This window comes from Oryzias melastigma, linkage group LG21 (genome assembly GCF_002922805.2).
Source record: "Oryzias melastigma strain HK-1 linkage group LG21, ASM292280v2, whole genome shotgun sequence".
NCBI lineage: Eukaryota > Metazoa > Chordata > Actinopteri > Beloniformes > Adrianichthyidae > Oryzias > Oryzias melastigma.
The window spans coordinates 5,280,668-5,307,129 of NC_050532.1; the positions used below are offsets into that span (position 1 = coordinate 5,280,668).

General features: G+C 40.4%; 1 protein-coding gene and 1 long non-coding RNA gene across 3 annotated transcripts in view; both read left to right on the forward strand.

Moving 5' to 3' along the window:
• Window positions 1–26,462, forward strand: part of dachd (dachshund d) — a 121,466-nt gene that overhangs the window by 28,065 nt on the left and 66,939 nt on the right. The window lies entirely within an intron of this gene.
• On the forward strand, window positions 1,223–3,729 carry LOC118597899. The gene is made up of 2 exons (XR_004946903.1): window positions 1,223–1,992; window positions 2,165–3,729. It is a non-coding gene; the product is annotated as an uncharacterized LOC118597899 (long non-coding RNA).

A 26,462-nucleotide genomic window follows, 5' to 3' on the forward strand; every position in this document is an offset into this window, starting at 1 on the left:
AGCTTTTGTCATGTATAACTAGAAGGCAGATTAAGTGTGACAAAAGATTCAGAGATAAGTTTGTCAGTCAATCGGATTTTATTAACTACGTTCAAAGTAAATAGTGCCTTGAATTTTAAAAGAAATTTGGACATCATGCTCACTTCTTTTTTTTTCTCTAAACGGCAGATATGACGTCACCGATTTCACGAAAGGAAAATCCAATCAATACAAATATTTTATGACATTTATTTATGACTCCACTCTGTTCCGATAATGAAAATGTGGATGTTTATTAAAAAAAAAAAAAAATTTAAGCATTTTTTTTTGTTGCAAAATTTGTTCAAATGCAATGCATTCCGGTCTATATTTATGACCATCGATGCACACTGGTTTTTCACAAAGACTTCTGTTAAATTTCTATCAAATTCAAGTCATCAAATTCGGACAGCACTACAAAATGGCAAAGACTATATAGTGTACTATATAGTGTGTAGTAAAGGAATTCAGATATAGCCACTGACTGAAACTTGTTTGCAACTTGTAAAAAAAAAACAGACTGACATTTATACAGATCACAGTGTACCTTTCAAAAAAACTTTAATATCAGTAAACACAACCAACCAGAACTAATACGTAATTAAAGTGCTCCGGATTATAAGGCGTAATGTTGTTGTTTTTTTTTTTAATATTAAGTGCTCCCTATTGTGTCTAAAATACAGTAACTTTATCTGTACTGAGTTTTAGACTCGTTTTCTAAATTTGTTTCCAAATTCTATTTTTTAATGTAAACACAGACAAAACGCTTTAAACCATTCTCACTTTATTTTCCTGAAATTTTAAATAACAAAAAAACATTAAAAAAAAGAAGAAAGTTTTTTATGCTTTTTATCTAATCTCAAATATTGGGTTGAAATTTTAGCTAAATTTCTATTTCCATATAATATTGAGATTTTCTGAAGATAAAAGCACATCAGCTGTAAATAAAGGTGGCTCAGATCATGGAAATGGTAAATGTTAAATACCCCTCCTGCCCACTCATGAGTGACACTTTTAAAAGGATGGAAGGCGCTGCTTTTCCCATGACTCAAGCCACCTGTCAGCCTCCTGTGGCAGCTGCTGTTGATCCATGATAAAATAAGCAGTAATATAACAGACTGTTAATGTTTTATATCAGTGTTTGCTATGGAAACCCACATGGAAACAGTCCCTTAAACAATTCAATTTTTGAGCCGCTGGTCCGGATATAACCGCTTTATCTTGTGGTGGTGTGAATATGATTGCTCAATGTTAAAAATGGCACAGTTAGTACACTGAGAGAAACACATTGTTAACACTGGGCCTCATGCGGTGAATCTGTCCAGTGTAAGGTAATCTGCAGTAATAAGCTCCATTTGTTTTGTTTAGCTTTTAAGCTGAAGGAGAAAGGAAGGGAGAGGGGAGAGTGAAAAAAAATCTCATTTCAAATCCTACCCACCTTCTTATCTCTATTTGTTCAGTTGTTTTTAATGCCACATACTGAAAGAATTTCAATGGCTGTTTTGCCATGAAGTCATTTGTTATCCTTCAGCGGGCTTTCGTCTCCCTATTGTGTGACAGCCCCCGAGTGTTTGAATCCTCCAGATGGAGCAGGTCAGACATACACAGACTCGGAGACACGCACGGGGATGCGCACACGCACACACTCACACAGGCATCCACACTCATTCGCGAGGCAGGTTCGCAGGCTTTCTTCTTGATGTAGATCCACTCGCTTTGTGACATATAGGGAGATGATAATGTCATTTTTGGCAATTTGTCTTCTCCTTTCCTGTTTGTTGGAATCGTGGTTGTTAAGAGCTGCCTGGCAGTTACACGGCTCATGGCATGTTTACAAATGGAAATCTTTTACAGCAGTATTTCCCATTTTATGCATATTGTCAGTTGGCGCCGGCATTTTTGGAAACCTCAAAGAACAGATGTATCTGACTTATTCCTACATTTGTTATGGAACTTTTGCCTAGAAAGCACACAGTAAATGTCTTTGTTTTTTCAGGCTAAAACACTTGACTGCTCTTCTCAAAGATTAAGCAAATATTTAGTTTTTTTGTTTAATATTCTGATCTTGTGTTTTTCTTTCTCCTTTTTCTTTTTTTCATGTGCTGTCTGACTCTGTTTGTTCCCCTCTGGATCTCTCAAAATGCAGGTTAGTAGAATTTTTTTTTTTACCATAATGCCAATCATTAAACTAGTTGGTCATCACCCATCAGTCAAACTTACAAAGATGTTTGTCTTTAAATATTGTGGAATTCCCCTTTAATTGCATGCACATCCACAAATTGCCCAAAATTCAGGGTGGATTTTTTTTTTTTTACTAAAACTACTTTCAGAATATAATGCATACAATTGAAGAGATTTAAAAACCAAATAATTATTAAATGAGTCATATCTATACATTACTCTTTGGGTACATCAAAGCTTGTACAAAACATCATTTTGTATACATTTCTCCGCCGGTTTGTGTTCAACTGTGTCAGGCTTTTACTGAACACTTGGTAAAAATTTGACAGGTAGTTCAAAAAATACTCCTTTATCTATCTAAAAATAAAAACATTCTTCAGGCACAGAGCATGTTTGTGATTGATAATCTACAGCCGTCAACGTTAACACGTCAGTGTTCACACCACAGGTGCTTTTTCTAGCGACTGTTCACTTTCAGATGCCGCAGATGACAATAAAGGTAAGAGCAGGTTCCATAACAAGAAGAACGTAATAACCGTAACAGCCGTCCTTAAATGATTTGATTGACTCACGCTAGACCTCATCGCTCTAGTTTAAAACTAATGGATTCTGGGTATAATTTGACCAAGCTGTGATTGACAGCCCCTTTCTCTATCTCAACAGTAACCCCTGATGATGTACATTAGAGTCGGATTAAAAGAAGGTGCTAACGCATATTAAAAATTAAGCCAGGCCAGGAAACTGGTGACTGGTGAAGCTCTTTTTTTTAACCCCTCCAACTGTTTTTATTGCAACACCTTTTGGGTGGTTTAGCATTTAAATTCAATGGTGTTAAGCACTGATAGGGACTTGTTAATCCAGCTGCAACGTGCACTTTGTGAAAGAAATCAAATGAGAGGTACAGCAGGCCACAAAGGAGCAACTGAGTGGACATTATACTGCTTAACCACTGCCACAGAGCCTTGCAGTTGGGAAGAAAGGATACTACTACAAGACGGATAAAAAGTGGTATTTATTACTAGGTGCTTATTTTGTTGAGAGCCTGTTTTTCTGTGCCTGGAGGACTCGACATATTTTAAAAAAGGACCGGATCCGTTTTTTTTTTTAATCTAGAGAAAGGATGTGAGTCCTTTTGTGGCTTCCACTTCTGTTAATAGTTATAAATCTTAAATGTTGATTTATTTTCTTTGCATAATACCGAAGGCTCTCACTCTGAAGGACAGAGCCCAAGTTCTTTAACTCTGCTTTCTTTATTGGGAGATTTCGTGAAGAGTCTGGTGCAAAGACAACGACCCAACAAAAGATTGTTTTAACAGCTGCACGTCTATGATTACACACTTCTTTTGAAGTATCATTTTAACGCAGCCTTTGAACTTGGATGGAGATCAGAAATGAATCGAGCTCCTTTTTGATGTTGGAGGAGGGGATTTTCACTGTTGAAATCTTCATAAACTCCTCCCGAACGCTTAGCGAACAAGTTCAGTGTCAATGTTTAAACTATGGCGGAGTAAAAAACCAAAAAAAAAAAAAGTGGGGAGAAAGGAGGGGAGGGTTCTTGCCTCATGTTCACATGCCCCCGTGACAAAGATAGCAAAACTACAGCTTTTATTTGCCTCAATAGAGTGGAGTTTTTAATGCAGCCTTAAATTTCTCCAAAATCTCTTTTTCCCACTTGTTGAATGTCACGCAAATGTACAAAACATTATACACTTTAACTACACATAACTTAACCACCTTGTTGCTTCTGACAGCAGAAAAAAGTACAATTGAAATACTTTGTTGTTCTGGACAAAACTCAAATTCTATTAAAGGATTAAGTAATTTAACACTAATCTACAGGACTTTAGGTTTCTGTTCTTTTGGTAATGCCTTTAATCTCTGTGCAGTTTTTTACAAAAAGCCACATGAAGGAGAGAGTCACTGAGGGAAAAGCAGATTAGTTCAATTTCATGTATTTTGGAGAACTACACTAGCTTAGATGGATTACTGTTAAATCAGGGAAATGAGATGTAATGATGCAAAAATCTTTGCATTTATGTGAAGCCCTTTCTTGGGAATAAAAAGCTGAATCATGGGATTATTTTTAGAATGTAGGAATGAAAAAAAACACAAGATAAAAACAATAAAGTTAATACGTTTTTGAATATTTTATTTATACAGCAACAAATAATAGTAATAATATTTCAAGATATAAAGTGCCCTCCCATCATCTTTTTTAGCCAAAATCAAAAAACCTACATCTAGTTTCTACATAGCAGCAGTAGTTCGTTAGACATCGGCCTTTTTGTTGAACCTTTGTTTATCCAGGTAGGTTGATTGAGAACAATTTCTCATTTACAACGATGACCTGAGTACGCATCGCCTATAGAGAAACAGCACAACAGTGCAATAAGTTACATACTGATACAAACATGACATTTCTTACAACAGTATTTAAATATTTACAGTTAATGATGAGGAAAAACATAAAAAGAAAAAAAAAAGGGGAGTTGTGGGCGGGACTTAAGGTGTGGAGCAAACACCTCTTCCCGTGACCCATACCTGTGACGCTCTGTTTATGCGTTGTCCCGCTAGTTTACTAATCCATGTATCATTCGTTCATATGCAAAAAAAGGGGTAACAAGCTATTTATTTTTTTGTTTCTGTTTTGAAAAAAGGGATTTTTTCCATTTCTATTATTTGGTTTCCATTGAAAAACAATTTAACAAATGATACATGGATTCTTCCCCCCCAACCTAACCTTTACTGGTGCAACAAAATTGGCGAATAATTTTGGAGCTATCCAGTCATACAGTTTTGAGCCAGATGCCAGTTCAGACAAGGAAAACAAAGATGTTCATGGATCTAAACTTCTGCAAGTTGATACATCGGAATAGAGTGGACCAGGGACCTGTGACCCACCCAGTGTATTTTCTACATCACAATTACAAGCTTTTTCCAATGGCATTTTTTTTTATTTACAATGATTTGAATAAGAAATACTCTAAATTGCAAAATGAAGCTGAATTTTCTTTATATTTGTCCTCCATCATCAGAAAAATGCTACAAAAGACATTTAAAACACCAAAAACCACCTTTTTATTGGTCTGGTTCTTTCACACCTTAAGACCTGACCATCACATGTTGGGTTAGTTAATACTGCTTAATACTTGTTTAGAGGGTTGGCTCAAACATTAGCTTGGGTCTTAAGAGGTTATAATGTATTTCCATTGCCCCCTTTTCTCACCTTTCTAAATGATTCCTGGTCCAAATCCACTCCTAATGTTTAAATTTACAGTCACGAGTAGGAGAAATGCTCTGTCCTACATCTGTCATTGCCACTGAGAGACCAGCCATAACCCTTTATTTATATTCTGCTCTATGGATACATGCTTTCTTTTGTAAATGCTCATCGATTCAAGGGCAGACAAATATACCCCCAATACCCCACATGACCCACATAGAGCAATATGTGAGAATTCGCCATCCATTAGAATAACATGAGAGGCACAAATACAGCGCACTATAGGTTTTATTACCCTTGCAGCTAACACAAATGACATTTTGAATGTCGTCCACTCAATCTCCTCCCGTCTTTTGTGCCATCTGCGATTATAAATAGACAGACTTTTCTGGGGGTCCAAAGAGTGGAAGTTGGACGGATAAAAGAGAAGAGGGAAAATTTAGATATTTTTAAATGATGTCCTACATTTTGTCAGCTAAAACCAGGATATTGCCTGAACGGGGGAGAAGCTATGTTCTTCAGTTGTCAAAAGGCAGTAAGTAATGATTAAAATAGCAGTGTGAAACGCGGGGAGATTAAAGTGATGCTTATGATAAGTGAGAGAAGAAAAGGGCAAGCTATATTTTAATTCCTGGGAGAATGGTTAATGACTTCTATTGCCTGAGATTAAACTAAACCTGTCTCATCAGCTTTTTCTGCTCGCTGAGGAAAAAAAAAAGAAAAAGCCCCCTGCACTTTAATTTGTTAAACTCTTTTAAGGTAGCACATTGATCTACATAGGTTAAACTTTTCAAAATTTGGGTAAAAAAAAAAAAGATGCCCCATAAAGCTGTCAGGCGGGGCAAAGCTGTTGGATTGCTCAAGGCACATTATAAAGAATTCATTATCTCCAAACTGCCACATTTAATCAGAAAATATCAATTATTTAAAAGCGGAGCTTTGCTCCTGTTTGGAGCATCAGGTTTTACTGACATGTTGAATAAATTTTATTTTCCCTCACTCCGGCGGTGCTTCTCCATTTTCAGCTTATTAAATGTACATTTGGCCCCAGACTCAAGCTTTGTAATCACCTTAAGTGGTATAATTCAATCCCAGAAGTAAAGAAAGTAACTTTAGTTGTTATCTGGCTGGTCAGTGACCTCCGTATTAAGATGTACGCAAGTGTTGACGTGGCATTACAACGATTCAACGCTGTTCACTCACTTTTTGTTTTTGCCGGAGCCCCTCCGGCATGTCCTTCGCCAAGGTGCGAAGCAGTGCCAGAAATGGTCAGACTCACCACATATTTTTAATGGCAATTAGCATGCATTCCGATCCGCTGAGCCCCCCTCGCATAACAGCGCGATCCTTACAGCAGCCAGACTCTTTATCAGCACCCGAATGATAGGAGTCAATGAACATTCTGCTGACAGCAGATTATTTTTGTTTTTATACAGATGTCAGGCTTGAGTTGGTGGTGTTTTCCACTCATACCTTCGCACTGTGGCCCCCGTTTCCACTCCCCTTTTACTGACAGACGAGTTCTAAATCTAATTTCCTTATGTCCTTTTATTCTTGTATCATTTCTGTTGTTTTAGGTCTTACTCCGATATTAGATGCACTGTTAAAATCTGTCATCCCTTAAAGGACAAAAAACTCCAACTGAGCTGAAAAAAAGGCTTCCTGTCTTCAAATTCTCACTGGGTCTGCCAGCAGGAAGCAGGCATGCAATTAATAAGCTTTTATATCTCTAACATCACAGTTCTGCCAAATGGAAAGAAAAAAAAATGAAGAGCCATTACAACAGAAAAAAAAATTCTGCAAAAGCCCATGAAAAGAGGAAGCAGGTTTTTTAAAGTGCCGGCTGATGTCTAATCGTAGTAGCTGTGATTCTGATCGATATCATCAATGACTTCTGCTGCCGTGCAGAATTTGATCCAGCAGGCTCATGCTAATGTTCACGCCTGTGTCAGACACAATGTAATCTCTCCTTTTGGATCAATGGCTCTTTTTTATGGTCTCATCGTTTTTCCAGCGTAGGTAGTAACACTACTCTCGAACCGCCATCTCCCCCGCCTTCTCCAAAAAAAAAAAAAAAAAAAAAAAGCACCGGATATGCTGAAACAAGTGTTAACATTTTATTTAACATTACAAGTGGCGGATTTTCCAGCTTCCCACTGGACAAATAAAGAATTTTCTCAGGAATATTCATGATTTCTGTCTCTAAATTAGCCTGGAGTTAAAAAAAGCCTCTCTTGACAGATTCAGATCAATTGAATCTTCCCCACCACCCCCTTTTGTGTTAAAGTAATATCAATGCTTCTAGGGACACACAACAGTAATGCTTTAAGAAATCACATTAATAATGCACATATTTTGTCACATATTTATAAGTATCCCCCAGACATCAGCATGTCACAGTTGTTGTTAGATCCCCTTTGGTTTCAATTAAAATCTCACCGAGGCAATAAAAATAGACAATTAAAGTGGAGCAGGCTCTTCAGAGCTACAATTGGTCTGATTAGATTAACCTTGAACATCCATTCCAGTTAAAAATAAGCCTAAATGTTTATTAATAACAGCCCGTCACGTCTGATGCAGAACCACACCGCTCATTCCGCCCGTATTGATTATGTAAGTGGCATCGTATTCTCCTGATTAGCCTGCATTATCATTCCTTTTTCTCCCAGGCTCAGTTGTTACTCGTGTATTTTGACTGGGGGTACTTTTTTTTTTTTTTTTCTAATACAGCGTTCATGTTGTGAAACATTGGGGCTTCATTATCTAATTACAGGAGCGAGTTTCTCAATCAACACGAGGCTTAGAAAGCAGATCCGGCTCTCCCTCTTCAAGCACTTTGCTCCAATAAATGCAGCGTTGTCACAGCGCCGCACTCCCTTCTCCCCGTTCCACCTGCTAACTGAGAGCTGAGCATCCGCACGCTAAATATACGCCGATGTCACACCCCGCCGCCACTTCCAGCACCCCGTTCCCAAAGACAGGCGCGCTGCGAGGGGAGGGACCCCAGCAGACAGCTTTGAATTGCTTTTAATAACACGTGTGAATGGGAACGAGGAGGCCTATCTGTCTGATCCCACCTGGAGGAGCCGGGGCTGCCTGCTTCCCCCAACAATCAGATTCATTTCCACTCTGTATTTAGAATGGAGATGCCCATCTTTGTTTGTATTCCTTTTCCCTCACTGTTTTCCCTCCTTTTCTGAGGCGGCGTTAGTCCTCCTCCTCCTCCTCCTCTCTTTGCGCCCTTGGCAAATGAAAGGTCAAAGACACTGCAGTGATTAATGAGCAGTAGACTCTGGGATCTCTTTGTCAACCCCCCCACAGCCCCTTCTCAACCCCCCCTTTTTACTCCTTGCATTATTTCATCTGCTAATCTCGCACCACACGTCTGTGTATGTCACAGAGAAAACAGTTTGCTGCGTCTCTCTGAAGCGGCTGAACTTTTCTTTAAAGAAAGCGGCGGAGGGAAAAGTGTGCGCATGTGGGGTGGGGGTGGGTGGGGCGTACAAGTTCGCTGGGGCAGAAGAAAAGGTGGTGTAGTGTAAATGTCGGACTCTCAGCTCGGCTTTTCATCTCAAGATGTTGCTAGCAGGTCTAATGGTTTTAGTAGTGTGCTCTCAGCACAGAAAAAAAAGCGCCCCTTCTCCAGGAGCTGGGTGGTTTTATGGTGTAATTGAATGTGAGCGTCACAGCTCCTTTCACGGGATGGATGACACTTCACGGGCTCGCACCAACTGTTTATTTGAAAAAGTAATGAAATATTTACTCTCCATTGCGGGACAGATTAGCCGCCGTAATTGACTGTGACAGAAGTCCGTGCACAAGTACGCGCGCGTCCACCCGCCGGCTCCTGGAGGGGAAGAGGGAGAGAAAAGAGTTCGAGGGCCCCTCGTGTTTGAATGCGGATCTCTGAGCACACAATGGGCCCGTTAGGCCGACTGAGTCTCTGCCTGTCACTTTCCCTCCACATGTTGCTGCTCTCTTTCAGAGATAAGTGGGGCTGATGCCGAACAAATAGTAGAAATCAGAAGGCACTGAGAATCATTTGCCGCTCTTTTTCCCATGGCTCCCAAGCAGACATCCAGACGGAGTGATGAGGAGAGAGCGGGAATAAAAAGAGGAGGGAATGCTTTAAAAAAAGATTCAATGAGCAAAACAAATTTGTCACCACGAGCAGATCCAATTGAAAAGTCTCCTGGATGGGGAAGAGCTGGAGTTGTCACATCTCGCCGTGGCGATGAATAGATCCAAGCAGGCTAAATTGGCATCAGGTGTGGGCTTCCCCTGGCTGCTGATAGGCTCCCACATTGTGCTGGCCAGACATTTGGCCATTTTCAAATATAATGGGAGAAATGAATGCAAATGAGTGAGTGGACTGAAATGTATTTAAATGCAGATTGAATGGGGGGCTCTGCGTAGCCCCTGATAACAAGTTGCTTTAGGAGAAGGGCCACATTGTGTTGGGATCATCCGTCCAACCCCCACCGCTCCGACGCTGCCGTCCTGCTCTCTATTGCACTTGTGCATCATAAGGGGCCCATTGTTCACTGAGTAAACTCTCTCAAAACTATTTACATTACTCTTTTTATTTAGCTTTCGGATACTTTAGAGCCCATGTCGTCCACACACATGCAGCGAAACTGTTTCAGCGGAGGGCCGGAGGCGTGCTGCAGAGGAGGAACGGAGGGGGGGAAGCAGTAAAAAAAAGGAGGGGGTTCCGTTTTTAATGATTATGTTGCCTATGTCCTTAGCCTCTTCAGAAGAGGAGCGCGCATTTAACAAACAAGTTCCCCCTGCCCACTGCCGGTCGCCCACTCGCCCGCGGCGATCCATCTTCCCAAACGTCTCCTTCCCATATTTAAGGAGCCCTCGTTACGGCGTTTCCCAGACCTGTGAATTTATGGCACAGTCCAGGCGGTTAGCATAATCGGCCGGAATGCAGTCACTTCACTGGGAATGTGGGAATTAGGGCATGAGAGAAAAGGAAAGCAGTCGCTGTGTTAATTGAATTTAGTAAGAATCCTTTGCAGGGGCTTGGCCTTGTTCACATGGACGTAGAGGACTCATTGGGACACTTTTTTTTCCTCTTTCTGGAATGTTTGTTGGGAAAAAGGGGTTTAATGATAAACATGATATACATGCAGGAAACACCTTTTTACTTTGATCTGGTAATTTGAACACGACGTTTTTTTTTTTTCAACCTTATCTGCATTAAAAATATAATTTGCAAGCAACAGGGTTGGATTAATTAGAGATGCTAACCTCTGCCCATACAGTGTTCTAATAATACAACTTCCTTTTAAGGCCCATCATCTTCCTGTTTAGTTAAATATTCAACAGTCTGGACATTTCTAACAATTGCCGTATTTTCTGCACTATCAATAAATGGTCTTTTGTTGAATTTATGTCATATATAAGGCACACCAAAAAGGCACATGCAGGATAAGAGATAAGGCAGACTTTATTAACTGTGTTCACAGTAACTTTAGAACCTGATTGTAACATGCTACATATTAGCATATTCACAATACCTGTAGCTTCCAACCTTGTTTGCAATACGTAAAAAAATATACTGATAAAGCAAATATTACTGTGACTACGCTTAACTCCTAACCATGTTAGTAACAAGTAAAAATGCAGTTCGACAGTGCTTCACGTTAGCCACGTTAGCGTATTCTCAATACCTTTAAACCCCAAACTTGTTTGTAACATATAAAAAGAAAAAAGGATGATCCCGCTAAAACAAACGCTACTGTGACTACGCTAATTTTTTAGTAACACGTGGAAAAGCACAGTACGACACTGTTATGTTAGCTGCGTTAGCGTATTCACAATACCTGCAACTCCCAACCTTGTTCGTAAAACGTACAAAAAAATGGCTGATAACACTAAAACAAATATTAGCATGATTACGTTAACTCCTAACCTTGTTAGTTAACAAGTAAAAATACGCAGTTTGACACGTCTACACGTTAGCCACGTTAGCGTATTCTCAATATCTGTTTCTCCCAAACTTGTTTGTTGCATGTAAAAAAACCCACTGATATCGCTAAAACAAACACTACTGTGACTACACTAGCTTCTGAGTAACACGTAAAAAAAACACAGTACGACACCGTTACGTTACCTGCTACTCCCAACCTTGTTTGTAATACGTAAAAAAAATAGACTGACAACCGCCAAAACAAATATTACCATCGCTACACTAACTCCTAACCTTGTTAGTAACAAGTAAAAATACACAGTTCGACACTGCTACACGTTAGCCACGTTAGCCATGTTCTCAAATTCGCTTCAACATCAGTAAGCACAACCAAAATGAACTCATTAATACTTCCAAATATAAGGTGCACCATTGTTTTTTGAAAAAAATTAAGACTTTTAAGTGTCTTATAGAGATAAAAATATGGTAGTCTCAGCGTAAGTTTGCCAAATTACAAAAGACAACTTTTTCTTAAGATTTCAAAATACCATCTTTAAAATGTATGTAAAGTCTCAGACGTAAAGGAGGGGGCAGCTGTGACTGCAGAGAAGCTTCAGTGTCCAGAAGTTTCCATGCGGTGATTAATAGGAGGGTTAATGTGGTGGGGAAATGAGTAAACACTCCTTTGCTCCTGGCTTTGTGCTTCAATGGCTTGATGACAAGGGCAGAGCAAGGTGAGAATTAAACAGACCCACAGAAGAAGAGAAAAGAGAAAAAAAAAAGAAAGGGGGTTGGAGGGAGGAGTGAAGCATGACAGACCTGGGCAGCGAGTGGGAGTGAGGAAAAGGCGAGTAGGAAAAAAAAAGAAGGCCGCCTTGACAAAAGTGGAAGTTTTCCCAAAGAAGAATAATTAAAAGCGCTCAAGGGAGGGCAGTTTTAATTTCACATGTAAGGGGCTAAAGATTTCATTTAAAGGCGCGGCGAGCGGAGAGGAGGTTAATAAGATGAACAAAGCAGGGAATGTGAGAACATACACTGTGAGGAAGCACACTGGACTTTCACCTGACACGTTTTTAATTATTGAACCTCTGATATTTCTCTGTTGAAGAGTGGGGGTAAAAAGAGAAGATTAACTGATTAACAGTCATGGTAACCAATTATTTCACTCATGGAGGGGGGGGAAGGTTCAACTTCCAGCAGGGAAACACTTCCCCTCTGAGTTTGCGGTGCAGCGCCGCGTCCAACCCCAAAAGTTTAAAGTGTCCTCTTGGTTCTGCTTCCTACAATCGGAGAGGAGCATAAGTGAACCTGCATCCACGCTGTTTCATCACAGACATTTCACCACACTCCACTTTTCAGAAGTGAACGTATCCCAATTATTATAATAAGATCAGCTTGGTACCAACGCTCTATGGGACTCCGAACTCTCTTACTGGTGCAAAATGATCAAAAGGACTGTGAACTAGACCCAGAGTCCCAGCTGTGGGCAGATTTGTTCAGTAGTGGTAAAAAAGACCTTTAATTGAATATGATGTATTTCCTTTTCTTTTGGGGCCAGGCTGAGAACAAAAGAGATGCGCCGGCTTGTCTCATCTCAGCCAGATATTGGCGGAAAATGCTGCGGCGCTGCATCGGAGTCCGCAGGCTCAACAGGTTGCGATGTGTCGGCCCTCTCTTTATTGAATTCCAAATGTTGTCAAGGTGGAGCACGGGAAGGACTGTTGCGCCGCAATCCCAAATTCCCTCCTCTCCACTGCCGCCACATCCCGCCGCACACACACACACTGTGTTTAACACTCATGTATTATATGTTTATCAGTCTGTAATGAAACACTGACAAGTTCCCTGCACAAGGGATGCTGTGTTCCATTAATAGTCCTTAACGAACCTCGGGCACTCACAAAAAGACCGGTCCTATTGCAGCTGACAGCAGTGGGGCCCTCAGCCCCGGCCCCCTGGAGAGCCAAGATATTAGGCTTGAGCAATGTCTGCACTCCCTCTCTTTTTTCATTGCCTTCCTTCATCCCCGCTCTCTCGCCATTTCCCTTTGGAAGTAAAATGTGTCTAATTCCATTTCTTCATCCACACGTTTACTCCGCCACATCCGACAAAGAGAAGTGTGTCATTTAATTTGTCAGAGGCCATTTGTGATTGATTCTCTTCATCTGGACCTCGGCAAATGTTTGCGCTGCGATGAGAGCCGCAGACCATCACTTACTCTAATTGTAAATCAAACTCACAGCTCTAATTACAATGTGGGGCAAATCATTCGATTTGAAGAGGGGAGAAAGCTGAAAGACAAAATGTAACAGAAGAAAGGTAGATTTCAGTTTAAACCTTTGGTAAGGTTTATTTCCTGGAATGAGCAGTCCTGATGATTCATGCAAGCTACAATTTCATTCATCTAAAGTTGTTTAACTCACGTTTTGGAAGAGGTTTCTTCTGTTTATCCACTAATGACGCCTAACTGCATGCTCAGTACTTCCTTTACACCCAAATGTCTTCTTATAATCTTAGCAGAATTAAAAATTAAGTAGCTTTTAAAAAATAATCTGGATTCTAACATTAATTGTAATTATTCTGAAATCAAACCCAGATTATAGAAGTTTTTAAAACTTTATTTTCCTTCTTTAGATCATTTTTTACATTTATGAGAGAAATCTGTTTTGTTGAGCAACTTAAAAGTGGTCCAAAAGGTTTTTTAATTATAATTATGTCATTTTTTTTTGGTCAAAATTAAAAAAAACAAAACAAAACAAAAAAAGTAGTAGTTTATTAGAAATTTGTCTTAGAGTTGTGGGCGGAACTACATGCTCTCTCTAGCTTAATGCCCCTCACACCCCCAACTTAACATTATCCAAAATGTAACAAAAATTTTGAGCAATATTGGAGCTGTCCGGCTGTACAGTTCTGAGCCAGATACCAGCTAGTCATCTGCAAGTGGATCCATCAGAATGGGGCGGAGCAGGGAGCTTGTGCCCCGCCCATTGTGTTTTCTACATCACAAATACACTTTTTTTCTCCAAACTGCATTTTTTCCGTCTGCTCCTGATTCTCAGTGATTTATATAAATATTCAGAAATGCGTTTTTTGTGTCGTTTTTTTTTTTTTTTATATATGTCCTCCATCGTTAAAAAAAATGCTACAAGAAAATGTTAAAAACACCAAAAGCATTGTTATCGACTCTGGAACAGATATTTTCATCATTGTTATCAACTCTGGAACAGATATCTATCCTAATTATCACAACTTCCACTAAATGTTTCTGACTTTTCTGGCTTAAAGTGTAAGAATCTAGTTGTAAAAGTTTTTTTCCCCCTTTGGCTTTCCAGTTAAAAAAAAGCTCCATCTCTCTCGTGACGTCCCGACGACGAGCTGTTTGTTCTCACTGCAGAAATATGGTCTGTAACATCCTCTAATGTGATTCACAGTTTATTTGCAAGTCCATCGGCGTGTTGAACAAGGGGGTTATGAGCACATCACACATATGGATAATTTTAAGCAGATGCATCTGGCGTGGCTACCGTGCTATGATTAGTTTCCAGAGTGTGTAAACCACTGGCGACACAGATGAAATATAGCCAAGGTTCACTGGGAGTGCAAAGAGAAGAAATGTACCCCATCTGTAATACACAGTGTAGACTAATATCAGCTCCTTTTCTCTGATATTGCAGTGAGATATCGATCTGGTAAAATTGTCCCATATTGGAGCTGTCTGTTGTGATATTCATCATGCTGTCACCTCTCTCCAGCACCTACGCGTTATTAGAAACCCGGGTTTGAAGAGGTTGAAGGGTTTTAGTCTACGAGATGTAGCAAACAATTCATCATGAGCGCCAGAGAGAGGGAAAGAGGGAGAGAAAAGGATTCAGGTGAGGTGATGCTCGGGAAAGATTTATGTCCAGTCAAGCTGTACATTAAGAATTATATCATCAAGCCGAGAGCACACCAGCAGCTCGGTCTCTATCTGCTGAGTGGGCCCATTTGCTTTCCTGCCAGGCTTAAGTGGAGTTTTAGCTTCTGAGAGAAGTCGAGAAACACGCCCAAACAGCAGCTTTGCTCCAAGCAAATCTGGTGTTTGTTGGACTTTATTACAAAAAACGTCACCCTCAACCCGACCCTCTTCGGGATGTTGTTTCCCCTTGTAGTCAGAGGTTTGTACCGGAAGAATCACACAGGAGGAATCCCAACTCTTCCGTGTCTTCGCAGAGGCTTTGATTTAACTTGCTACAAATGTTCGTCTGGGAATGCGCGGGCCGGGGGCTCCCCCCCCTCACTCCCTGTTCTCTCTGCACGTCAGGACTCCGCTTCAGATATTATTGTCGTAAACAGCGTTTAAAGCGCAGCTGGTTAAATTGATCAGACGTCGGAGTGAACTCCAAGCGGGCGAGAGTGCACAAACAGGGATCTAAATATGCAAACACTCCAGCAGCAATGGACGCTCGGGGGAACAGACACCGCCACTTCTGATGGTGGAGGGGTGGAGAAACAGCTCGGAAAACAGGCCCGAGCCCTAACCTTTCCATGTACACAGAGAGGGAGAGGACAGGAAGAGTTTTCCTGATTATGTAAACACTCCTTTTCCTCCCTAGATCATTTTTGGACTCTGACTATTTACATTTCATTAATTATTGAAAAAAGAAAGCAGGAAAAAAATGAATAAACAGTAGATAATTTTTGTTTAATGTTTCACACAGGATTCCGGTCCTCAGTGCAATTAATGCTAATCACCAAAGCCTTCCTGTTTTTCTTGAATTTGTCCTGTTTGTTAGCCCGCTTCGTCTCTCTGGGTTTCTCCCACTCCTCTCCGCCCCTTCATCTCTCCTCATCGCAACCTTCCTGTCTTTTAAGTCTGTTCGGACCAGGAATTAATCACGTCCGACAAGATTCCCAAAGTTCAAATGCCTTCAGTGGAAATGGGTGGGGGATCAAGCGTGTTGGGGGTACTTACCATTTGTAGAGTACAGTGTATTAATTGCTTATCGGTTTTTGATTTCAGAGTCATTTAGAGTCAAGCGAACGCATCATTTTCAGCGCTATTGTTCTTTGGGGTTTGTTAATTGTCACCCCGCTGGCGGAATTATAAGCAAATTAAAAGCCTTAACTGTTGACTCTATCTGAAGTCAGTCTCCCCAACAATTTCACAAAACAATAGGGAAGGATTAATGAAAATGCAGCTTGATTTCTGTTCTCCAAAGCTTTTTTTTTTGCTACGGGGAACCAATTAACTACCCTTCAGGATGACTTTCACTCCTAACTACTGGTCTGTTCCACTGCCAGAAAGCGGGATTAATTCTCAATTAATCCCTCCACTAGAACAACTCTGCCTTTGTCTGCTGGGGAGGACATGAGCGTACAACAGCGAGGTTACCCCGAGTCTGTTCGGCGGAGGAACTCCACCCCTTTCCAAGATTGATACACCCTGTAGACCGGCTCTTCTCAAGCTGAAAATAAGAGCCATTAAAAGGGAATGCTTGACAAGGATTTTTGTTTTAAGGATTTTGGGCTTTATTAGCCATGCATATTAATGAGTCAATTAATTTCATTCGTCCTCGCGAGTGGTCTGTTTGTTTTTGGCCTGACCTTTTATCTTAGATGCGTTCACGCTCCGCTTGCTTTAAGCACTTACTCCATACTGTGTTTCCCATAGCCTTCATGTCCAAAAAAAGAAGAAAAGGGGGGGGAGTTTTTAGGTGTTTAGCACCAAGTGTCTCCCCTTCCCCTTTTGTTTTCCCCTCTGCCACTCTCCCTCTATCATCCGTCCACCCTCCCCCTCCATCCTTTTCTTCTTGTTCTTTCTCCCTCTGTCAGAATGCCTGCTGGATGTATTCTTCTCTAAATGTGACAGGAAATATGCTATTAAAGCATGCAGAATATTTGCCTGATGGGATTTGCAATAAAATTACTGCAGTTCCTTTCCATTAGGATCTCTAAAACCCCCTCACTCTAATTTATGATTACCCCGGCAAAAAAAAAAAAAAAAGACATGTTATATACATAAAAAACCCAAAGTAGCCTCCAGTCCACATTTAGCTTTCAAAGTTAGTTGAGAGGACAGGAGAAATAATTGAAAAATGCAGCTGGACTGTGTACAATCTTGTAAGGGATGCCTCGAAAATGAGATTAATCAGCGCACAGACATTGTGAGGAAAAGTTTGCAGTGAATGCCTGACAGTTGTGCTCTTTCTCTCATTTCAAATGTTGGCAGGCTAGCAGGCAGCTCCAAGGGAAATGCGCTCCTTTCATACTTGAGTAATTGATGAATTGTATGCAATATGCAAATGAGAATCCATAAATCTTATGAATGACAGCTTAATTTATGTGAGCCTTAATGAATGCAGGATTAGATTTTAATTAAATATCCTCAAAGGCACCCTGACTGGGTAAGTTTTTAAAGCCTTGTTTTGAAGACTTGTTTCATATGCATCGCAGTTCATGAAAAAAAAAAAAAAAAAAAAGAGGAGAGATCAGCGCGAGCGGTTTGATGAAATTTCCTCACAGTTTGAAGATAAGGCCCGCTCTGTTTTGCTAACCAAAGGCACATTCAATTAATAAATACAGGATCAAAATCATATCTTGCCATCTCATTGAGGCGTTCCTGGAGCTGCTCGCTCCCGCGCATTCCACAAACTGCCTTTACTTGAAGAATTATCTGATTCCTAGCATTTGGTACAGTATCTTTTTAATTAAGACAATCATCCATTAGGCACGGAAAAGTCAACCAATTACGCTTTCCTCATCAGCTCCCATGATGGAGGAAGCCTGCTTACTCATTATCAGAGCCTGTTGATGTGATGCTAAACAATCTCAGACTCTGTAGTTATGGGACATACAATTATGAAATCAGCTTTTAACATTAATGATCCATGGGAATAATCAGCAATTTATCATGTTTAGATCTTTTATAGATTCTATTTCACAGCTGAGAGGCTTCAAACGGCTTTAACAGAATATGATTAGGAGACAGCTTTGAACTGTTTGCTCGCTACTAACTTCACTCCTGACCACTGATAGAAAATGCATAGAACAAAAGGGCAGGTATTTTTTCACTGGTTTTACTAAACACTAGGACTGGTACTGAAAGTACAAATAGACCAGTTACTTTGATTAAATTCATAAACTGAAACTTTGCCACTGTTAAATTAGTTTGTTGTTTTGATAATAACTGGCCTAGGAGGATTATCCTGTCTTGGTTGGTCAAGCTTGGTTATTCAAAACTAAGTAGATTTTTTTTTTTTTAAGAAAATCTAACATGGATTTCTCTTATTTTTTTTCCTTTCGTCTTTTCTGTTTGTTTCTCAAATTTTATACGTTTTATTATTGACTACTTTCATTCCTTGTTCAGTTTGAATCACTAGTTAGGTTCAAACTGCTTTTGTAACCTAATAAAATAGTTTTTTTGGTGATTTTGAGGAAGATTTAATTCAGTCAGAATCAGTTTGAATTTTAGAGTATTTTAATGCTACATTCTCGCCGAATGCCATTTGCACATCCGGGGTGTCCACTTTCCATGTTAAGTCAACGTATAGACATGATGAAAGATACGGTGGCATGTTTGGAGTGTTAGGTGCGTTGCGATTCTCTAGCGGAAGCACGTTTGCCGAAGTTTTACGCCGTGTGAACCAATTAGAAACTCAGCTTTGGTTGGCAGTGACGTGTTGATGAAATGAATAGCGGCTGATATCCAAAACTAACATGGAGGAAAAGCTAGTTGTTGCCATTTGTGCTCCTCCTGAACTTAATGATATTTTCTTTATTATTTGCATTGAGATAATCATTAAAAAATTCCTCGTTTTATGAATGTTTTGTTCCTCCTTGGCCTAAATCGGGACAGACAGTCATCAAACTAGGCTACACAGAGACAGAATACGACAAGAAACGGCTGTCGCTCAAACAAAGCTCCTGCAGTAGATGGTGAACCTCACCGTACTGGGACCCTCTCTGAATGTACTGATGAGGCTAAAAAAATGTTGGCAGTCGCTTCTCCGATATGCGGCGGCAGTGCTATATGAACCCATTTTTGGACAAACTTTGAGCAGTGAATTTGATGCCAATCGAAACAGAGGCGACAAACCCACATTTGCAGTTGGAATTGCGTTCCATTTGAACACTGTGTAATGGTTGGCCAATCAGATGCTGAGTTGGACACATTGACTGTCTAAAAGAAATGGATTGAGCAAGTGTGATATCACCCATAGGATATGGCTTACTTCCCGCTGTACTTTTTGAGGTGCAGACGTTGCCATGTTGGAGCCAGATGACATCAGTAGACAGTGATTGGTCAGAGTCAGTCTGAATCAACGTTCCTATTGCAACCACTCTCGCCAACCAGGACTGAGCTTGCTGGAAGGCCACGCCCCTACCACTGAAAGCGGGTTTGGGAGAATCTATCAATGAAACGTTTCAAACGTAAGACCATATGCTTTTATCAATTGGCCGGTATGTAACTTGAATAATTTGCACTAAAGAAAAAATATCATGGAAAAAAAACAAGATTGATAAGAACGTGTGAAAAATGGAACAGAGCAAGAATTGTTATTCTGACAAATATATTGACTGAGTAATAGGTGTTTATTTCACTGTAGAACTCTAGGGGATTTTGGCTTCCTATTTGGAATACTGTGGGGGGAGGGTCAGTCAGTCCAGGTTTCTTTTACAGTCAATGGATGGACAGTACAAACGCAAAAAGGACACACTGACCCAGCAGTCGCAATGGTTGTGTTTGGATTCCCCTTAAAAGAATCTATGAAAGAAGGAAAGAAAATGACTGTGTCATTTGAGATTTTCAACGTCTAATCTCATCTAAGCTCCTCCTACCTCTGCTAGGCTGAACAACTGCTCAAATCCAGGTGAAGCTAACTCTGAGAGCTACGCTATACCAGAATAGCCACACCTTTTTTCTGCTTTACCAAAACATCTGAGAAAGATGTAAGTAAACAAGCTGATAAGAGTTAGCAACAGCTCAGCTACATTTTGCATCAATTTTTGACATAAAAAGGTAAACATTCAGGTTAAAAAGTGTCTAACTGGTTGCTTTAACAACACTGTGATCGTTACTTTTCTCAGGGAAGTAATTAGTAACTTTTTTAAAGTGCCAAACTCCGGTCTGACCCGACTTGGCTCCAATCACACACAAGTCCCGACAAAGCTACGAGGCAGACAGCCGCTCTCCGCCCGCTGCTGATCTGAACATTAGTCCTCCCAGGGATCAGAGCACAGACAGCACTTTAAAAGGGGGGGTTTTAGTGGGATTGATGCTAACTCTCACCCGCCTTTGATTTCACACCATTTGATCTGTGATATATTGTTCTGTAACAAAGCTTCGCAGTTTGCAGGCGGATGCAGCTGTTCCTAACCCTAATAAATAAAAGTCTGCTTATTTTATCTCCCCCTGCACTCACAAACTCACTGTAATCCAGCTATCTGGATCAGATAAGCGCCGTGTGGCTACCTGTGCGCGGTGGTGTTTGACAGGTGCAAGGGGAAACTGATTGAGATAATCCAAGAATAGGTTCAATGCAAATACAGATACAAGATGAGGGTAGGGATAGATGGATGTATGAAAAAGATGGATGAGTGAATACATTCTCATGTATCACACTGTGACTCTGAGATTATGATCATCACAGCGAATAGACTGCCAAGGTCAGCAGGGAATATAAATCATCTTTTTTTCCCCCCCTTTTGGTTGAAGGCAACATTTATTCCTGTCCTTTTGGCTGGTTTTGCGTTGTCAGGTTGTCACGATCTTGATCAGGATTGCTGCTGTTTGCAACCAAAGTTAATGTCAATCGCTAACTTTTATTAACTGACGATGAGTTTTTTCAAAACAAACTTTTCTCCGTGTGTTTTTTTTTATATAAACCATTGTAACATTTGACATTTTTCATCTCTCAGTTGTCAAGAAATAAAAACAAAAACCCAATAAGCGGCTAAAATTGATGCAGGTTTAATCAAAAACTAATTTCAGAGAGGTCTTTTAGCTTATAAAACAGAAAAAAACGTGTATTTTACTGAGGAGAAATGCTCTGCTTCCTTATCTGCTGAGTTTGTAAGGGCAGTGATGTTATCTGTGCCTCTGTGATTGCTCACATTACTCCTTTATCTTTAGTTGCTGATCTCGCAGCAGCTGATTAAGTTGGGAGTCTGAGAGCAAAGACCACATTCTAATCAGCAAATAATTAATTGCAAAAAATATATATGTTTACCCTAAATACCATTCTGTGTAATTTTTGAGGTGATTTGTCAATAATGTCATGTTAGACCACATTTTTCCAAGCTCAATTCTACAAAAAGTATATATATTTTTTTATTCTGATCTGTTATCATACCTGTGGGAAATTCAAATTAGCAGAAATGCACCACTGACATGCCTTTCAATAAACAAAGCTAACCTCTTGGGGAGTTGCATGCATATTTTTCAAGTTTTTAACTGAACCAAATGTATGGGAATAAAACCTAAAATGCTCAGCACAGTTAGGCCTGAATTTCCTGCGTGTCCCGACACTTAAAAGGTAAGAAGCTGCTTTGTTTTATCAATAAGACCTTGTTTTCGTGGCCGGTCACCACCCCAGCAAACCAATCAATGGGGCATGCTCTGCTATCGCGGCGAGAGAAATGAAAAATAAACCCCAGATAATCCTTCAGTTAAAAGGTTACTCAGGGCGATAAAAGCTATTTTGTTAATTTATTTACTCTCTGCACTGGAGAGATAAAGAAAAGGAACAATTAGGGAATTCTAGGTGAGAGATTTTAAAAGGGCAATGGCATTGGGTTAATATTTTATAAGGCCTGATTGGCAGAGACCTGAGGAGGCCTTTTGTTTACACAGCCCCAGACAAATGATTCCCCCCGCTTGTTTTGGCCAACTGGGCGGAAATGGAATAAATATCTCCATCCTTACCTTTTAGAAACATCAAACAAAAGGCCGAGATAAAAGGTTAATGGCTTAATCATAACCACCCGGAAATAACGGTGCGCTCTTTCCCTGCAAAGTCGGCGGATATAATCGAGTTGAATTCCTGAAGATATCCAAAGATGAGAGGAGCGTCAGATTTTTTCTTTTTTTGGTGTGTAACTAAATCCACTCCGGGAGTGCGCTCACTTGGGCTAAATATTACATCTGTGGTTTCAATTGATTCATAACAGATTCTAATCACTGCATTAACAGCATTCTGGGTAATAAGATCTCAGCCACCGCTTCCGTCGTCAAAGCAGAGTCTGACAGCGAGATGTCAGAATTCTGCCGTCCTGATATCTTATGCGATATTATACCTCATATTATACCCGATCGGCCCGCGTCGGCTTCCTGTAAAGCGGGGTGAGAATGTGAATTTAATTATTGTGCTTTTATTGCATTGTAGTGCTGAAATTGGACTCGTGTGGAGTGTATTGTTGGGCCCCGTGTAATCTGATTGCCTTGCGCAGCGTAGTGTGGTGGATGGTATCAGGTTCCAGTCGACTCTGCTGGGTCAACACACGGCCGGGCCATTAAAGGAAGTCTGGTTCAGGGAAAGTTCACCGCTATTTTCTTTTCAGCATTGCATCAAAAGAAGAAAGAGAGAAGAGATGTGTAACATATTTGCAGGCAGAGCTCAAAGCAGGTGGGGCCTATTTTGTTTCCTTAATTGAAGCCAGAGATATCGGAGGCCTAAATGCCTTCCAAACAATAGTAAATAAAGCGCAGAATAAAATCCTCTCACCACTGACCCTCCAGACGGAACTGAAATAATATCGTCTAAACAATTTCAAACCCCAAGGTTCTCAATTGCATCTTCAAGGATAAAATGACAGAGTTATAAAATAACAATAGGTTAAGAAATGCAGCAAAAGTGGCAGAATCCCAATCGTAAATCCAGTTGCACTTTTTTTTCTTTTTGTGCAATAATGGCCTAGTTTGAAGCAGTTTCTGTGCCAGGCTATTTAAGGAATCAGCATCTGCTGCTTGATAAATAGCCTTGCTCTTTTGTTTGAGGCCAGGTTGAGTTCCTCTCTAGACTTTAGCTTATTAGCCCGGTTGGCTCTGACCATTGCAGACCTGCTCAGATGTTGCTGTTTTATGAGTGCCTTCAGCTGTTGGCTTTCAGGACACAGTGTTCAACATGCTTATGCAGAACAACACCAAGCAAAAGAGGACAACGTCCCCTGCTTTTCATCTTTTTTTTTCTCACTCTGATGATCTTTTGTAAAAGCGCTCCTAGTGGTTGTTTCAAATAACCTGTGCTGTTTTCTAGGATATAGTTTCTGCAGAGTGGTGGTAGTTAATCAGAAATTTCCCTCTTAGTTGTGGGCTGGACTTTTGCCGCAGAGTAAGCCTTCCCCTACTTCCCATCATCAATCTGTTTACATGCTCGCCCAAGCTAACACTAGCGGTGCAACAAAAGTGTTCAACAATATTGGAGCTATCCAGCCGTACAGTTTTGAGCTAGATACTAGCTCAGACAAGGACGTACATGGATCGCCTACAAGTAAATGCATCAGAAATTAGCAGAGCAGGGAGCTTGTGCCCCATCCATTGTAATATTGACGTCACAATCACTAACTTTTCATCTGCTCCTGATTCACAATGATTTGAATAAAGAAATACTCTGAATCGCAAGTTTAAGCTTTAATCTCTTTAACAAATAGAATTCTGTTTGTGTAAGTTGAGACGCATACGTGACCTTACAAAGAGAGAAGCGTTCATTCAGCGAGGCTTTCCTGTTGCTCCGAGGATTCTCAGTTGAAAGCTCTGTTTCTGTATTGCTTTCCTGGCCGGCTGGTGTTGTTTATGCGAGGAGAAGGGCTGAAATGCTATCCTTTGAGCACACATTCTCTTGAAGCCCTGCCTGGCCTTAGAGCCCAGACTCCACATCCTTTTGACATGATCTAAGGTTGACGGGACACTTTTTGTCCATTTGAGAGCTCTTTTGCTTTTACTTTTGTCGGGAGAAAAAAAAGCCTTTTACCCATCACATGCCCTCTATTGAGGTCTTTCATTAATAATTCAGCCAGAGTACAAGTGAAAGTGATGACAGCAAAACTGTCTGCGATCTCTCATAAGATCAAAGAGGTGTTTCTATAGGAATAGGAATTACGTTTCTAGACCCTCCTTGGTTTGGCGGGCAGTCTTCACTCGTTTCCATTGCCTCTTTGCATTTTGCCGTTCGCTGTCCCTCCTGATATTTCCCTCTGTCTTGTTTATTTCCCCTCCAAAGAGATAAAGTAGGGTAAAAGTCTGCTGTTAGCCCTAAACCCTCCAGAGCTCGCATATGACGGTGTCAGCACAATCATGCAAGAGTGCTATTTGCAGCAGCGAAGTACATAAAGCTCACAGGGCTGAGTCATTTAACTAGTGAGGCTGTGTGGTTGAAAAAACAACATAAAAACATCACTTTGTCCTTGTGTAGATACCGTCTTTGACAGTTCCAGGAAGAGTTATGGTCCTTTAAACAGATTTCATGTTGATCAAAACCCAACTCAACGCACCAACTTTGACCCACTGTTCCAGTTATTACAGATGAGTCTTTTACTTCTGCAACATTACATTTACTGCTAATTTCCATTGATTTATTCACGTAAAATAAAATCTCCTCATGTTGTTGTATTGGTAATGACTTGACTCCATTAACTCACATTAGATCTAGACTAGTTGTCTCAAACTCCGAGGGCCATGGACCGGTACTGGTCCGTGGGACAGTTGATATTAGGCTGCAGAGAGCAAAAATAAACGACTTATAATTTTTTCGGTTTATTTATAATCTGATTCTGATGGTAGTTTTATTTTGGAAAACTGCTGGATTCTTTTTCCACATTCAACTCATTCGTGGCGCATGTCAAGTCGCTCGGTCATGTGCCAAAAATCCATCCTCTACTCTTTTAAAGTTGCTGTGCCGACTGCTAAATTAAAAACCTCAGCAAGAAAAAAAACGTATTTTGAAAATTTTTTTGCAGAAAACGAGCCAGTGAGGAAACAGAAAAAGAGCCTTCGACTACAATTACAGACAGCTGCATTTAAAAGATAAAAACCAGGAGTCTTCACTCCAAATATGCTTTTATTGTGATAGTTGTTCCCACCTACATATTCTCACTCCCAATCGGTCATATATGGACGTGTGGTTCGGGCCCCCTCCGTATCACTTTTTGACATTGTTGATGTCTCCAACTCGTTGGTTTTTGACGTGCTGGCTGTTCCCATTAAATCTTGGGTCCCCAACCCTTGAGATGCAGTACCGGATGCTGAACCGGTACCGGGTTAGGGGTGCGGGTCCGCACCCCAAGGGTTCGGGACCCCTGATTAGTCTTTTCCTTTTTTTTCCCCTGTCTGTGGCCCTGTACTAAGTGGCCCTCGAACCGGTACCGGTTTAAGGCCTGGAAGTTGGGAACTCCTGATTTAATGTGAACAGGAAGTACGTCAAAAAAAGGTGGGTTGGGGTCACCCAAAATGTCAAAAAGTGAAGCGTCCATATGTGACGAGTTGGGAGTGAGAATCCATTGTTCCTACCCATCATAATAATAATGCGTAACATTCGGGAAGCATCTGTCTAAGTTTACAAGGATGCTGATAATAAAGTTTCTCAAATGGATGGTTTCATGCTCAATTATTATATTTAGAAAATATCAGTTTTAGTGACCGTTTTCTTTTTGTTATCCATCAGACCTTAAAAGTCAAATTAAACTAAAGTTGGTATCCAATTATTTAGCTTCTACTTCGACAGTTACAAGTCTAATCTACATCACATTTAAATGATTTGTACAGGAAATCTAGTGTACAAATAAAGTTCAAAGCAGATGCAGATGTTTTACAGTGAATCAAGATAAAATTTGCCCTCAAAAGTTAATGGAAACTGGAAGCTAGTAAAAAAATTAAATCAGATGCACACTTCAGCCTCGTCTGTGAAAATATTGTTGACATTTAACCGGTCTGTGGTCTGAAAAAGGTCGGACACCACTGATTTAAGGTTTGATTTACTCTCATTGTGTCTCTTTTTAACCTTCTCTTGGAATGCCTGAATTTTCTAAGCAGGTGACCTTATGACTTTTGAACTGAAGCCTGTTTGAAATAAAAATAACTGGAGCCAGGTGCAGTTCATTAGATAACAGCTATGGGCTCCGTAGCATTTTGAGGACCCATGTGCGATT